The sequence below is a fragment of the Carlito syrichta genome, unplaced genomic scaffold (assembly GCF_000164805.1).
Source record: "Carlito syrichta isolate Samal-C Ts95f unplaced genomic scaffold, Tarsius_syrichta-2.0.1 Scaffold302853, whole genome shotgun sequence".
In the NCBI taxonomy this organism is placed as follows: Eukaryota; Metazoa; Chordata; class Mammalia; order Primates; family Tarsiidae; genus Carlito; species Carlito syrichta.
Genome location: NW_007246949.1, coordinates 108138 through 124648, shown reverse-complemented (window position 1 = coordinate 124648; position 16511 = coordinate 108138). Strand labels below are relative to the sequence as shown.

Below are 16511 nucleotides of genomic sequence, written 5' to 3'. Positions count from 1 at the left end.
ACAGGGATGCTGTGAGGAAATGAACAATGTTTTGAAATTATCCTAAAAGTACTTTACATACCCACACTAAATAGGTGCTGTGCCTGGCAAATAATTGGTTTAGTAGGGAGGCAAGAATGCAAAGCCCCAGTAAATATACAATCCACAGGGAAGTTTACTAATAATTCCACAGGCAGAAATGTCATCAACACATTTCTAGCATAAAACCTCCCAGAGTTCTGGGGGATGTTTATTTTGGTGTAATCCACTTAATCATAGAATCATCATGATTAAATGAAATATCATGGCCATCTAGTCCATTCCTCTGTCATTGCAATCAATCCAAGCTGTATTAACCTCTAACCTCTGGAAGAGTTAAACACTCCAATGCTAATTTGATAGAACAGAACCTTGGCAGAGTATGAAAGGCGTTCCAAAGCAATTCTGTGCAAGTGTCCCATTGCGCAGAATTCTCAAATGTATGTCTGGGGCCTCCAGGGAGTCTCAAGTTTATGAATGAGACCATAGATGAAGAAGAGTTTGCTGAGAGCTATGGCTCCTCCTTGCATATTCGAACACTGTGGCTGCCCTTTTCTGACAAAAGACAAGCAATCCCTGCGACTGTGGAGTCCCTTGAGAACTAGATGCTGTTTCCTTGTCCACTTGCAACTTTTCATCCATCTTTGAGATTCTTATTCCCTATTAACTGAATACGAAGGAGAAAACTAAGCAATAGTAAATTTGATTGAGAACTCAGTCCCTTTTAAGGCCTCCTTTGTGTCATCCCTGTCCAGCCTTCCTGAAAATGTGCTGCAGAGTGAAAGACTGCTTTGAAGCAATGAGGTGTCTGGCTACATGTATCTTTCAGATAGACAGATGTATTTTGCAAGTGATTGAAAGGTCATCGTTACATTTAATATGTCTTTGCCTTCCCAAGTTATAGATTTGGGGCATGTTTGACTTCAGGGAAATAAGGACACGACAGTTTCTGTTTTCCTGTTTCACTTGTGATCAGCACCTACCTTACCTTTCTTTAGGGAGACAGCAGCCCAACCCTTAGCCTGGAGCCTGCAGCAAAGAAAGCAGGAAAGAGACTGTAACAGTAGGATTTGAGGCCCAAAGTAGCTCTCCATTCTCCCACCTCCAACCAACCTCCAGAACAAAATGCTTTCTGCTTGAGACTGCACTGTGGACAATGCAGCTACCAGTTCAAAGCGATAAAATTAAAAGTAATAGCAGAGAGAGAAATTATGGAAGAGGGGCATTGTTTTTTAGTTTTTGCTTTCAAAATGTGATAGAAGGAAAATATGTGAGTTAAGGCAGTACGTTATAAGAATATTAGAAAAGCTTTGCTTGTCATATATTGTGTTCAAAAAGAACTTGCTTGCAAGTGAATGGTGGCAACATAATAGGCATAAGTTCAATCACAAAATGACTTAAACTACTTTTCCTGTCAACCAAAAGTAACATATTTTTAAATGACTTCTGTTTTGTTAGTGATCCAGTAATTTAATCCTGGCCATTGTGTACTGAAAAATCAACTACCTAACATCACGTATGCTGTCACAGCCACCAGAGAATTTTGAATCCTGTTTTTCTGCTACAGAAGAAAGAGTCACGCTGAGATATCTGTGCTAGATGAACTTAAGTTTCTTGGCATTGTTCGGGCCCAAGCTTCTTTTCTCAAAGATTTCTGAACTCTAGTCAATTCCTGTTGTAGAATGAGGGTTCCTGGGTGCATGGATGTTTGTAAGAGAAGCCACACAGAAATCCCAAAAGGAGAGTTCAAGCAGAAAAATCCTGAATATAAAATTGCCCCAGGGTGCCTCTTGTAGTACCAACCAATCAAAATGTTTCCTTCCACTAATGGCAGTCATTGTAGGTTTGCCTCATGTTTGCCTAGAACATCCATAACTCATGGAGTTTTTATTCCAGTGATAACTAAGGGCCCTAACTGTGGCATTACCATGAGATGCATGTCCACTGCCTCCCTTTCAGTGTAGCTGAGGATAATAGTGCCATGCCATGGAGAGGTGATCACCAAAATAACCTGCCCAATTCCCTGCCATCGTAGCTCTTCAGTGCCCCCAGTTCTTCATGCCCCTAGATGGAGACACTTTATTTTTACGTAGTGACTCTTCCATTCATTTCCATGAGATGAGTCCTCTATCTAGTCCATGATCTGATACTAATCCTGTTCCTAGTCACAGGGACTCTTAGAATTGAAGGCCAGAAGCTCAGCAGTTCAGCTTCAAGTCAGGCAAGCTATTGGTTCCTTCTGAACCTTATGTTTTAGTAGCTATGACTGAGCCTTTGCCTCGTTGCCATGTTACCAAGTCTCTGCTTTATACTCTATTGACTCTAAACTACCGGCAGTTTTGTCCCTCTGGGGGATATTTGGCAATGTCTAGAGATGTTTTTGGCTGTCACACTTGGTATAAGAGTGCTACTGGTATCAAGGGGGAAAAGGCCAAGAATGCTGCTAAACATACTACAATGAACAAGACAGCACCCCACAATAAAAATTCAGCCAGGTCAAAATGTCAAGAGTGCCAAGGTTAAGAAACCTTGGACTAACTCTGGTAACCGAGTCCCTGTCTTATGTCTTTCACAGTATCTCTATTCATGTTGTCAGATCTCACAACACTAATCACCTTCCTCCTAGACCTCTGCCTACATTGCTTTCTTCTGACACAGTGTGTCACTCATATCAAGAAACCTCTCTTTTATTCCTACCAGCATGTCTAGGCTGCTTCTGAAGCCAGACACCCATGATTCCACCTGACCACCTTGAGTCCATACATCATGCTTGTTAACAACCAAGCTTTGGATCCAACCTACTTGGATTAAAATCCTGACTCCTCCATCTAGGAGCTGCATGCAACCTTAGAAAAGTTACCTTACTTTTCTAAGCTTCAGTTTCCTAATCTTTGAAATACAAACACTGGTAATTCCTATCTCATAAAAGAGATAATACATGTCAAGTGCTTAGCAAAATTCTTAGCACATTTTTAAGTATTTGGGAAATGTTAGCTACTGCCCATTGCTAAATCGTGTCTAGATTACTTCAGTATGTCTCTCTCATTCAGTGATTATCAAGCTTCTAGAGCAGCGCTATCCAACAGAACTTTCTGCCATGATGGAAATGTTTTTTATCTATGCTGCCCCAGAAGGTAGTCATATGGCTATTGAATAGTTAAAATGTAGAAAATGTGAGAAATGAAATTTTTAAAATAATATTTAATTTTAATAGTCAAACATGTCTAGGCATTATCGTACTGTACAGCATACTTTTAGAGTTTACAAACTCAACACCCACCAAAAATAAAATTCTAACAAACTCTCCTAGGGAAGAGAGGAGCATCCTTACTCGCTCTTCTTCCAGACATTGAGAATCACTGTCCTGGTGAGGTGCTGTACTGACAAGAATGTGTTACAATCCTCACATTGGGTTAGATAGAAGAGGCCAAGGCTGGTCTGTCTCTTCCTTCTCCAGTTAGCCACTGGCAAAAAAGCCTCATACCCCAGTATCCAACTACAGTGATATTGCTCCCAGGAAACATCTGGAAATATCCCGGGATATTTTTGGTTGTCAGTTCTGGGGAGAAGGGAAACAGTTGCTGGCATCTTGTGAATAGAGACCAGGGATGCTACTAAGTATACCATGCACAGGACAAGCCTCCACAACAAATTATTTTCTGGCCCCAAATGTCAGTCATGCCAAGGATGAGAAACTTCTCTGGAAGGATCTGTAAACAATCCCAGACAAGGGAGTATGATTCTGCTCTTAAAAGCCTCCAAAGATGGGAAGTCTCTAACCTCTCTGAGAATTCCATTCTATGTTTACACTACCTCCAGTTTACTCCCATCAAATTACCTGGAAGAAAACTGTTCCTTTTCATATTAGGAAAAAAATTTTAAACCAACAATTCTTCAACCTGGAAAAATGCAGACAAAGAAGAGAAACCTCTAAAACTGGGTCTGATTTCACTGATTTCGAGGATATCAGAAAGGCGAGCCTTTGGAACCTGCCAGTTTTAGGATGAGTGACAGACCATGATTTCCGCTATGTGTAAGAAAGTAGGAGGCTGGGCTCGGTGGCTCAGCCTGTAATCCCAGCACTTTGGGAGGCCTAGGTGAGTGGATTGCCTGAGCAAGACAAGCCCCAGCAACTTGGCGAAACCACATCTCTACAATAAATAAAAAATTAGCTGTGTGTGGTAGCGTGGGCCTGTGGTTCCAGCTACTTGGAAGGCTGAGGCGAAAGGATCACCTGAGCCCAGCAGGTCAATGCTGGGGTGGCCATGAACGTGCCTGGGTGACGGCATGAGACCCCAACTCAAAAAAAAAAAAAAAAGAAAAGAAAAGAAAATGACTTCTCCTCATTAACCCCAAAAGTAATACAGTGTGAAAGAGTAAAGATATTCTCTGAAGGAACTGGATTTAGATATGATTGCAGCTTCTAAAACCATAAGGGGCTACTTAGAGAAGCCAGAAATATTAGGGTCATGCTTCTTTGAAATTGACATCTTGGAAGGAATTCCTACACTCCTCCAACACCCCCTTCTGTGCCTCAGACACAGAAATCTGGGCTGAAAGGCCCATGGGGCTGAGCCAGTCATTGGACCAGATCTTATATTTTTAGGTTTCCTGAACTTCTCCATGCTGCAATTTAGGTACATTTCCTGTGTTGTCTTTAGGGAAAAAGTTGAAAAGCTACTGTGTTCATTCCAGAAAACCAAACTGGATAATTCAGATCACAAACCCACTTTTCTTCTCCTATTTCTGAGCTTGGGGGAACTCTGAGCTATCTTACGTAATTGTGCCTTATTTTCCACTGTACTTTATCTAACTACACACCAGATGCCTCTATGTGATAGCAATTAGCAGGGCTGGAAATGCAAAATTTAACCTTGCAGATATTTTACCATTATCTAGAAATCTGGATGATAGTGAATGGTCCTATAATGTTTTCTTAAAATATTGAGGATAGCCACGTAAAAAACCAGTGAACATCCCTTGCCTCGTGGACTCTACCTACATTTGAAGTAGCTGCCAACAGGTAAGCAGTAGTATTCTGCCTCTGGACACTAGGGTCAGCTGCCTGGCTTGCCTCAGGTGCGGATAACTGAGAGAAACAGGAATGCGGTACTCAATAAATTCTTAATGATTGTGGCAAAGTCTCTCTCAAGCTTTGTCCTCCCATCATATCATATAACCCTTTAATCAGGTGCCTACATATGAACTAATCAAAGGAAATGAAACATCTGTTGGCATGTATATGAAGCATGAAATGAAAATTGAGGTGGGCAAAGGGAGCATTCTTGACATTACTTAACAAGAATTTTGCTTCTAGGTTTCTGCTCTGGTTTCCTTTTTTACCTTTAAAAAATGTCTCTTGCCTATCACAAGTATGCTACTCTGGGCCTTTTTGTTTATTCAGGTTTATCTCATATCATGTTTGTTTGTTTGTAGGTAGAGACTCACTCTGTCACCCAGGCTAGAGTGCAGTGTCACTCCACGGCTACTGCTGAGCTCAAGCAATCCTTCCTCCTCAGCCTTTCAAGTAGCTGGAACTACAAGTGTGCACTACCACATCCAACTAATTTTTTCTTTTTTCTTTCTTTTTTTAAAATTTATTGTAGAAACAAGGTCTCGAAAGTTGCCCAGGCTGGTCTTGAAACCCTAGGATCAGACAATCCTCTTACCTCTGCCTCCCAAAATGCTGGGATTACAGGTGTAAACCACCACACCCAACCCCACACCACTCTTGAGAGTAATGCTAAGAATTTTACTCTTTTTGTAACTTTCCTTTTACACTCTGAGAACCAACTGAACTAACTTTTATCACCTAAGTTCTTCTAGGCCTAACCTGGGAATCCTCATGATAACTCACTATTTTTCAGTTGTACGGCTATGAACTGCTTAAATCAAAACAGAGGTTTTCAGCTCCTCTTTCTGCATGAAAGACCTTCTTTTTTTCTTCATTCTTATTTCATTTGCTGGCAAATGTGTTCCTATCAATATGAGTACTCACCAGAAAAATGATAAAATAATAAATGTTTATTTGTGTTGAATCCTATCACATAACTTGATGACCATCTGGTTACCCTGGTCCTCCCATGGTCCTGTGTCTGCATCTGGGTTCTCAGCCCTGTCCAGAAAACTTTATCATCATATCCAAACTCAAACTGGTCATGTGATGGGCAATGACATGGAAAACTCTAAGTCAGCTTATCAGCATCCTCTGTCCAGTAAAGCAATCAACAAGAGAAATTTAATTTAAAAATCACACCATGACCTATAAAAAGTGAACCAAGAAATATGACTTTCCTAAAAAGCTCTTTGTATCAAGCTCCACCACCAGACCACCTGCAAAGTTATCTGTATGTTCACACTGCAAACCAGTACTTCATTCCTTCATGCAGTGCTAGAGACTCATTAATCAGACCTTCACTTCTGACATTTTTCCTGTCTCAATAATAACCCACATCTTCTGACTTATTTTTCGACTCATTGCATCATTTTCACAAATTCCTGGAAAATGCCAAATAATTATATACAAAATGCCTTCACAGAGAGCTGGCTCCCCAAAAGGTCACTCGGTGTATCCCCTTCCTTACTTGGTGTCTTTTACCTTTTCTCTTGAATTACTCAGAAGTGAAGAACACCAGTATCTAATCACATCACTTTTGGAGTCACTGGTTTTTACCATTCATTATAACCCATATTTTGCAAGGAAAATATAGGAAATTGTTCATTTAATCCTTTGTGACAAACTAGTTTTGAGGAAAGTGCCTTTCCAGGCATCCTCCAACAAAGCCCCTGAAATTATAAACTCTCACAGCCTATAGAGTTAGCCATGTATTTTGTCCCCATATATTCAGATCCTATTTTATTGATAAATTAAGAGCCCTCATCTGAATGAGAAATCAAGAATAGTTTTGTGGGATGCCAATCCTTGAGCAATGCTATATATGCTTATCTGGCTTTAAGGTAGAACAGTAGTTGATATGGTTAATATCAAACAAAATCTGCGAAATGTACTTAAGATATGTTTGTAAGCTGGGCTCAGTGGCTCAGCCTATAATCCCAACACTTTGGGATGCCAAGGTGAGCAGATTGCCTGAACTCACAGGTTCAAGATCAGCCCAAGCAACAATAAATAAAAAAATTAGCTGGGCATGCTAGTGCGTGCCTGTAGTTCCGGTTACTTGGAAGGCTGAAGCAGAAGGATCCCCAAAGCTGAACAGGTCGACGCTGGGGTGGCTGTGACTGTGCCACTGCACTCCAGCCTGGGCAATGGAGTGAGACTACAACTCAAAAAAAAAAAAAAAAAGACTATGTTCAGTGTTATGATTTTGAGATTTTTTTTGCTGTGATAAATCAAGTTGTGGTCTTTTGCTGGTTGGGAGGAAAAGTAACGTAGTGGTTAACAATATAAGCTTTGGTATCAAACAAAACAGCCTGGGTTCAAAGCTCTGGCTCCTCTGTTTCCTGGCTATGTGACCTTGGGCAAGGCACTTAGCTTCTCTATAGCTGAAGCTCCTCAGGTGTAAAATGAGGATAATTATTATGCCTATAGCATAGAGTCATAGTGAAGACTAAATTAGATATCCCAGCATGGTGCCTGGCATAGGGAAAGTGTTCAATAACCACTAGCCATTAGTTTTATTTTTATCCCTGCTACTCAAGCTAATGCTGGTCATTGTTCTGTACATTATTGATTTTTATGTATCAGTATTGACATTCTTAAAACACCTGTGGATTCTGTGACATAATTCCAAAGTAAGTTTTTCCACTTTACTCTTCCAATCTAAATTATATGCACCTTGGCCTTGAAGTCAGCTGAGAAGATCTAGCAAATCTTAATTCTGATGGTTCCATTTTTACTGGGAACAGATGCTTACCCATCTGATGCCAATGGCTGATCCAAAGTAGCTCATGTCTCTCATGCACTACTAGCTAACTAATCTGATAGGTAGACAGAGCAGGAAGCTGATGATGGGACATGATTAGATGCCGATGTTCTTCACTTCTGAGTAATACAGAGAAATGAAGTTTTATTTCCAGCAGTTCCTTGGACTGCTGGGAGAGGCTGAACAATGATTTTATCTGGGAAATAAAGGTGGTTAGGAGGTGATGCAGCAGGTGAAAAAAGAAGGATTACAATTTCACTAAATCCAGGCACAAGACAGTAGATTCCTTTCCAATGTGATGCTATCAGACCAACTGTGTGAGGGCATGCCAATCTAAGAGGTTGAGTCTGTGAACCGACGGCATTGTGGGTATTAATGAGGTGGCTACTGATAAGGGTCCGCCTATTAATTACAAATGGGGGATTTAATTTCAGAAGCCTGTGATAAACTCCACCAAGGGCGCCTGCCTAAAGCTGTAACAATAGGGTTCAGAAAAATTCCAATTAGTACATTGTATCCAGTGATGAGGTTCATGGAAATGGATGTATCATTTGAGCCCCTTGTGACCAATAACCCTGTAAAAGCTTTTGGCAGTCTGGAGAGTGGGGAGAAAGGAGCATCATGTATTCCTCTGTGGTGTCTTTTGGCAATGGTATTTAGCTGAAAATATAAAGCTGACTTTAGTTTACTTTGTTTGCTGCACTGCAACTGTTTATGTGATGAGCTTTGTGCTCAGCAACTCTGTCCCATGCTCATTATTCTAAAAGGATCCTAATCAGGATCCTAGCTTTTCAATAAGGAGTCCTAGGGCAGATCCAGGTGTAAACTCATTAAGGCCTGAATGCAAAGCGCCAGGGAGAACAAGGCAATGCAACTTCTTAGTGGCCACGTCCTTAGCCCACATTATTGAAAATTTTAAAATTTAGTCAAGTCAATTTATGGACCAGGTTTCTTTAGATATATAGTTATGGGCCAGGCTCAGTGGCTCAGCCTGTAATCCCAGCACTTTGGGAGGCCAAGGCGAGTGGATTACTTGAGCCCACAGGTTCGAGACCAGCCCAGGCACCTTGGCGAGACCTTGTCCCTACAATAAATGAAAAAATTAGCCAGGAGTGGTAGCACGCGCCTATAGTTCTGGCTACTTGGGAGACTGAGGTGAAAGGACATCAGACCCCAGCAGGTCGATGCTGGGGTGGCCATGAGCATGCCACTGCACTCCAGCCTGGGTAACGGAATGAGAGTTCACTCAAAAAAAAAAAAAAAAAAGAAATATAGTTATAGATAATATGAACCAAATCTAATTTCTTGGCCTATTAATTCCTTCCCCATCTCCCTCCCTCTATTATTTTTTTTTAATCACATGTGATTTTTAACAGGAAGCCCAAGACCACTCAGTATGATTTTTGGAGTTCAAAGAGAAGACAAAACTTGATAAGAAAGAATAAAATTGAATTTTTCACCTGACTTCAGTCTGAACACAAAATGACTGTTAAAGGATAATTTCAAAAGAAGTTAAATCATGATCCTCATACAAATTTAAACACATGTCAAAGATTTTATCCAACTCATTAATGAGGGAACCAGTAGGCTAGAGGTCTGCAAACTGTGACCTCTAGGCCAAATCTGGCTTGTCACCTGTTTTTGTAAATAAAATGTATTGGAGCATAGCCACACCCATTCATTTCCACCTATGGCTATTTTTGTTTTACAGTGGCAAAGTTGTATGATACACAAAGCCAAAAATACTTCTTATCTGGCCTTTTACAGAGAGTTTGCTCTTCTTTTATATAGACCAGGCATGTCCAACCCACAGCCCATAGGCCATGTTCAGCCCAAGACAGCTAGTAATGTGGTCCCACAAAATCTTTTAATATCATGTGCTGAAAATCACAATCATGCCTTATTCATGACATCACGTTTTGGCAGCGCATACATTTGTGAGCAGCTGTTTTCACTTATGAAGCACACAAAGAGCAAATTTTGAACAAACATTTCTGACGAGCACCTCGAGAACTAAGAATTGTGACCACTCCATTGAACCAGACAGTGATAGATTAATTTTACAAAAGCAAGGTCAAATCTCCCACTAGTTTTATATTGTTCACATTTTTCTAAACTTTATAAAAAATATAAAAAATAAAAGTCTTATTATATATACACTAATTACATTATATAATTTATGTATGACCCAAGACAATTCCTCTTTACTCAATACAGCTCAGGGAAACCAAAAGGTTGCACACCCCTGATATAGACTATCAGGAATGCTAAAATTTACAAATGGATACAAAATAGTCAGTATCCACAAGGCAATAATCAATTGCATTCCATCAGACAATAAATATTTGCATTACAATTTACAGAGTTGTAAAGTAACCCAAAGGCAATGAAAGCAGCTCCAGGTTTTTATTTTGTTTGCACAATCTGAAGTCTTTCACAGTTTTTTCTTGACAGCTGCTAGGAAGAAGTTTAAGTATGTACAAAGCACTACTAGTAGTAGCGTCCACTCTATCTTGAAGTGGAGTAGGAAGCAAGCTGTACAGTGAATCATAAGGCCCAGGGAAGACCTTCAGTAAACTGAAGTCCCTACCAGCCTACTTCTCTTTGAAATTCTCACCATTTGGCCAAGGCCAAGGTGTTCTTTCTAGGTTCCACCAGTTAAAATGTACATACTCCCTGCCAGGGACAGATCCAAATATAGTTACCAATATTACCAAATTGATGTGATTTTTTTTTTAGATATTAGCTGGTCAGTCACTTATGTGGAACCAAAGGTCCAGGGACCTGGATGCAAAACTGATAAAATTTAGTGAATCTACTCTATACAGATGTAGTCTAAAATACAAGACCAACCCATAAAAGACAGTACTGGTTAAGCCCACATGGGGAAGTTGCATGACAGCACTGAGTTAACTAGTATTAAGTTAGGTAGACCATTAAAAAGTACACAAAAGAGAATTAGGGGAGATGCTTTTAAGACTACCCATATATCATAGTTTTTCCCAGGGCATGGTAAAGGGAAAACTATTACTGTGGTGGGGAGTGTGCTTTTGATTGATATATTTTTATAACACATCTATTGTTACAATGAGAAATACCACATTTATTGAGACCCTAATATGTTCTAAACCCCGTGTAGACAATACACACGAATTCATCTAATCCTCACAATTTTACCCAGTTGCTGTTATCTTCCCTTTTTGTAGGCAAGTGAATAAAGGCACACAATGACAAAGACAAGAGAATTTGCCTAAATTCCACTGTAGGATACCTCCTCAGAATAGTATGAACACAGTGTCACCTTTTTTCATCTCCTGGTCATTTATTGATTTAGACACTATCCAAAGTGTTCTCATTATCATGGCCCCACAGTTGTTCTCTCCAGTCCAAGACATGCCATCACCCTGGATGACTTCAGCATCCATGTGGACAACCCACCCAGCATCCTAGCCCATCAGCTTTTTGGCCTCTCCACTTCCACTCACCTTCACGTCCACTCCACTTCAACCCACTATGCCACACATGGCTAACCCCAGAGCTGGGAGTAATTCAACACTGGTCCACCGTGGACATCATGTTCACCTGTACCCTACTCTCTGACCTGGTCACCCATTCTCCCATTTTGTCTACTCTAACTCTAGCTGCCCTTTGACTTCAGAGAGACCTCAAGTCCCTCAATGCCTCCATTTCCTCCCAGGTAGTCCTTACTTACTTGATATGGACCTCAAGCTTTATCACCTGAACTACTTCTTCCTCAACTTCCTCTCACCCTTGCAAAACCTCAACCTTGGATCTATCCAAAAGCTTGAATTCTCCATCCCTGCTTTGGATTGTTAAAATTGCTAGAGAGAAAAAAAAGTCACATACTTTTGTGCATCTCTGCCATTACAAATTTATAGCTTCTAATTTACCTGAGACTTCAGGACTATTAGGTCATCCTTCTACATTCCTTTCGTCAGCTTCCTCTTACTTTCCCCATAGCAACTTTTTCATAGTCAGTTCTCCCCACACATTCTGCCAACTTCGACCTCCCTCACTCATAGCATCTGATTTCACATCCTACTTCAATGAGAAAGCAGCATTTTTAGATGTAAAGTACATCAATTTCCATTTCTCTCCAGCAACAAATGTACTGACAGCTCCACTCAATTCACATTTTCCTCCAGTCCCTGAGGATAAGGCATCCTTCCTTCTTCCAAACCAAGATCAACCTTTGCTGTGGACTTCACCCTCTCCTCATCTCCTCAGGCACCTTGGCCCACCCCTTGAAAAACATAATTTTTGAAGAAAAACCAGAAATATGGATTTGGGGATAGAAGCTCTTAATGTTTTAAATGTTGGCTCAAAAATTTTAAAGAGTGTGCAGGCCAAACGAAATACGTATGTGAGGCAAATTTGGTTTGAGCAAGCCAGTTTGTGACCTTTATGGTAACGCATAAGTTATGGGACTAAAATGAGATGGAAAACTGAACTTTTAGGCAGGGGCCAAATGATTAAAGGCCATGTATGTTATGTTAAGGAACTTGGATGCTATCTGTTGGTCATGGGGAGTCACTGAAGGGTTTTTAGTCAAGAGAGTGGCATAGTTCATTAGTTTGGCCAGTGTCAAAAGTGGCAGTGGTAAATGTGCCAGTCAATGTTTAACAACCAGCTCTCCATGGGGCAGAGGAAAAGATCCTGATTTGTGATGTGTGCTGACTTCTGTGCTGTAAATACTCCCACTGTGGCCAATTTCCAGCTACTAATATGACATTGTGGACATAGAGTTAGGAAGAGAAGCAGACAGCCAGCTCTCCCCAGCTGGTGGGAGCCAGCTGCATCATACTATTGGATAAGATTCAGAAGGATAAGACTGGTTAAAAGATGTCATTAGTTCAGATGAAGAGATGGTGAGGATCATAAATTAAGCAGTGATTCTAGAGACAGATAGGAAAGAACACATGAGCCATCATTCGTGCTTACAACAAAACAATTTGCAGGAGCCAATACCATTCACTAACCCAAATTATGCATTATTCTTTTCCTCAACTCCCATTCCCTTCCCAGGCTGGAGTGCAGTGGAGCAATGATAGCTCACTGTAGCCTCAAACTCCTGGTCTCAAGCAATTCTCCCGCCTCAGACTCCTAAGTAGCTGGGATTACAGGCCTGTACCACCATCCCCTGATCTTCATTTCTGTTACCTGTTTGGGACCTGTTCATCATAAAGTCTAGATTATTATCAGGAACCTCTGACCCTCATTATATAATTTTCTCTTTCTTTACCATAGCCATCCTGATGATAGTCATGGTCCCCGAACAGCCTGAGAAGGGAAAAAAACAGCAGGGTGATGAGAGGAAGAAGAAGCTGAGCAGAGAGGAGAAGTAGAAATCCATGAATCAGAATCTCTATTCTGAATCAAGAGAATTGTGCAAATGATAGGCAGAAACTGACTGATGTTTGAAACTTCACAGTAGTTCCCTATAAGCTACTCTGTTAAACCTCTTTAGCGTCTTGGGATATCTACCTTCTAAGCTGGCCATGACTAGGAAAAGTCCAAGAAAATTAGCTCATATTGACCCAAATTGTGAGAGACAGGTTTGTAAACCAAAGAGTCAATTTTGTAATGTGAAATAAGAAATTTAATTCCTTTTTTGCTGGGTGCCCACTGTATCTAGCACTGTGCTCAATGCTACAGGGGAAACAAGAGCAGACCAAGGCAACTCTGCCTTCAAAGAGTTCACAACCTTCTTGAGGAGGTAAGAAATACATGTGAGAAATAATTTGAGAATAATGTAAAGTGGCACCAGAAAAGTGATTGTCTTGAATAAATTGGATATTTGGGTGGGCAACAAGGGAAGAGCTCAAAGTTAGGAGGAGAAGCTATTTAAGGATCCATGCTTGCAACGACCCTTGACCAACAGAGAAATAGAATGAAATCATTCATTCCACACAGGAGATCTCACAAAGATACACACAGAGAGCAATAAGTGCGATAGGTATGGTAATCTGTGAGTGACAACACTGATAGGAGAAGAAAAGGCAGTCTGGGTGGAATGGCATGGTTGGTCATTACAGACCAATTTTCTTTGGAAAATATTTTCTCTCTGGAGAAAATGGAGAATCAGAAACAAATGGAGATCAGAAAGCTCCTTGTTGGTCAATGGAATCAGCTCAAGAAAGTCTTTCATACTCTAGGCATAGACAGCAACCTTTTGGCTCAATGACACAAGTGGGGTTAAGCAATATTCACAGGTATTGATGTGTGTCTTTAATAGGACTGGCAGCACTGACATAGAATAAAAGAAAGGAAATGAATACGAAACTTAGAAAGAACAAGGGATGGAAAAGAAAGGGAGCAGGACAAGCAGTGTAGTAGGAAGCAGACCTGTACCTCGTGCCTCCTGTGTAACCTAGAGACTCCTGTGCTACGGTTAGCCCCTCTCCCCTTCCCCACAAAACAGAGACTCAGGGATGTCCCTGACCAGAGAAAGTAGATTTCCCAGATCTAAGTTCTTTTCTTCCTGAGCAGACTGTGACAAATTGTTCACTTACCATTTCTCCCAACTCTAGGCTTTATGCCGATAGTGTTTATGTTCATTTCCAGGCCCACTCAGACCTACTTCTTCCTTAGCCTGTAGGCTTGTGTTAATTTCTGAGATTATTCTTTCCTATGTCCAATTTACTTTATGAGCCAGTTGCTCACTTCCTGCAGTCTCGTTAGTAGCTGCTCCTTCTAAATATTTAACAATGTTTACTTGCTGCTCCCTCCTAGCAATTGATGACCAATGTGCAGCCAGCTTCAACTATTCAGAGGCTGATGCAACCATCAGTGAAGGAAACAGGTTTCTTGCAAACTCCTCCTCCTCCACCTTTCTCCCACTCCCTGTTTTCTGGCCACTTCCCTGTTTGGGAATCCCTCATGCAAGGTGGGAGGAAGGCAAAGATGTTGAAAAACAGTAACTCATCCTTTTGTCAGTTTGCCGGCAACTGTGGGTTGTTTTATTATTTTTTAAAAAGAAGTTTGAGAGTAAAAAGAAACTATTGATTAAAACACTATTTGTCTATTCTGTGACAATCTCAATTAGAAACTGTTGATTAAAACACTCTTTGTCTATTCTGTGACAATGTCAATTAGAAACTGTTGATTAAAACACTATTTATCTATTCTGTAACATTCTCAATTACCCATGTTCTGTTCTTTCCAGTTAAAGTGAGTAATTGGAACTAGTTTTCTTCTCATTTCCTAAAGTGTAATAAGATCAGTGTTTCCCAGTCTTCTGGAATCCTATTCATGCTTTGAATACTCAGCTCCATTCCTCCATAAAGCTTCCTCTGACTATGCTAGCCCTCTCCATTCTCTACTTCTAGATCCTACCACATTTAGATGTTTCTGTGAATCTCGGGAGCTGCCTCAGTTTTCCCTACTAGACAGAGAACAGTCAGGGTCCCTAAAGACACATTTTAAATTTCAAAGATTTTTTTCTAATTCATTAACCAGGTTCTGTGCTCACCCAGAAGTGCTCCTGAATACCCAAATAACCCCCCATACCTTTCACCTTTAGCTGTTATTTACACCATACATTACACCGAGGACATAGCAGGTTTATTGAAGGTCCTTTTGCTGTTAGTAACTCCTCCCTAAGCCTAGAAGTCCTCATTTGCATAGTACTTCCTTTTGATAACAACAAATTCTCTCTACCTTCCCAGAACCTACAAGAAGTTGGATAAATCCTATCTGGCCTTGGTCTCCGTCCCCTGAAATCCCATATACTTACAAAATCATTGTAACCATTTGAGGGTGTCTTTTCTTTCGACACCAGGGTTTAATTTAGTGACACAGTCTTCCAGATTACTGGTTGTCATTAGCCTTTCAAATAAATATTCCTGTACTCTTTACTGTTCATTTGGAACTGAGCAGATGCTACTATGTACTATTACCAATTTTATGTAAGTTTGATCTACCCAACTACGTTCCATAAGATCAGCAAAAACACTCTTTACTTCTCTAATATCCCCCATCACATCTCAGTCAAAATTGGGCGTATTGTCCTTGCATAATTTAAGTGCCAAGACCTAGAGCCATATTGCCCAAGATTGAATCTTGGCTCTGCTAGTAAAAACTGTGTGACCTTAGGTATATTGTTTAACCTCTGTGTGTCTCAGCTTCTTCATATCTGGAGAATATTTACCTCACACAGTTGCTGTAGATATTAAATGAGTAAAGATATACCAAGTGCTTAGAAGAATACCTGACACACAACAAGCATTCTGTTACTGAGCAGTCAATGGGCTCTCTGCCCAGTGTGCATAGAGGCCAATACCATGGCACCAGATTTCAAGAAAAGAAAAGCTTTATTTCAAGTTGACTGACAAGGAAACAGAAGGAAAAACTCAAATCTGTTCTACCGGAGTTGGAGTTTGGATTGGCTTTTATTAGCATAGGATAATGAGGCACGATCTGTTTGGATCTTGCAATGAGGTGATGCTGGGAGGCATGATCTGATTGGATCCTGGCATGGGGTGATACCAAAGTTCGATCTGATTGGATCCTGCCATGGGGTGATGACAGAACTCAAACTGATTGAATCTTGGATTCTGCCATGCAGTGTCCACTTCTAAATTCTGTCTTTCC

The 16511-nt window shown here is 40.6% G+C and overlaps 1 protein-coding gene across 1 annotated transcript in view; it reads left to right on the top strand.

Moving 5' to 3' along the window:
• TRPC5 (transient receptor potential cation channel subfamily C member 5) overlaps positions 1-16511 on the top strand; it is a gene marked incomplete at its 3' end in the record, with an annotated part of 115493 nt that overhangs the window by 20845 nt on the left and 78137 nt on the right. The window lies entirely within an intron of this gene.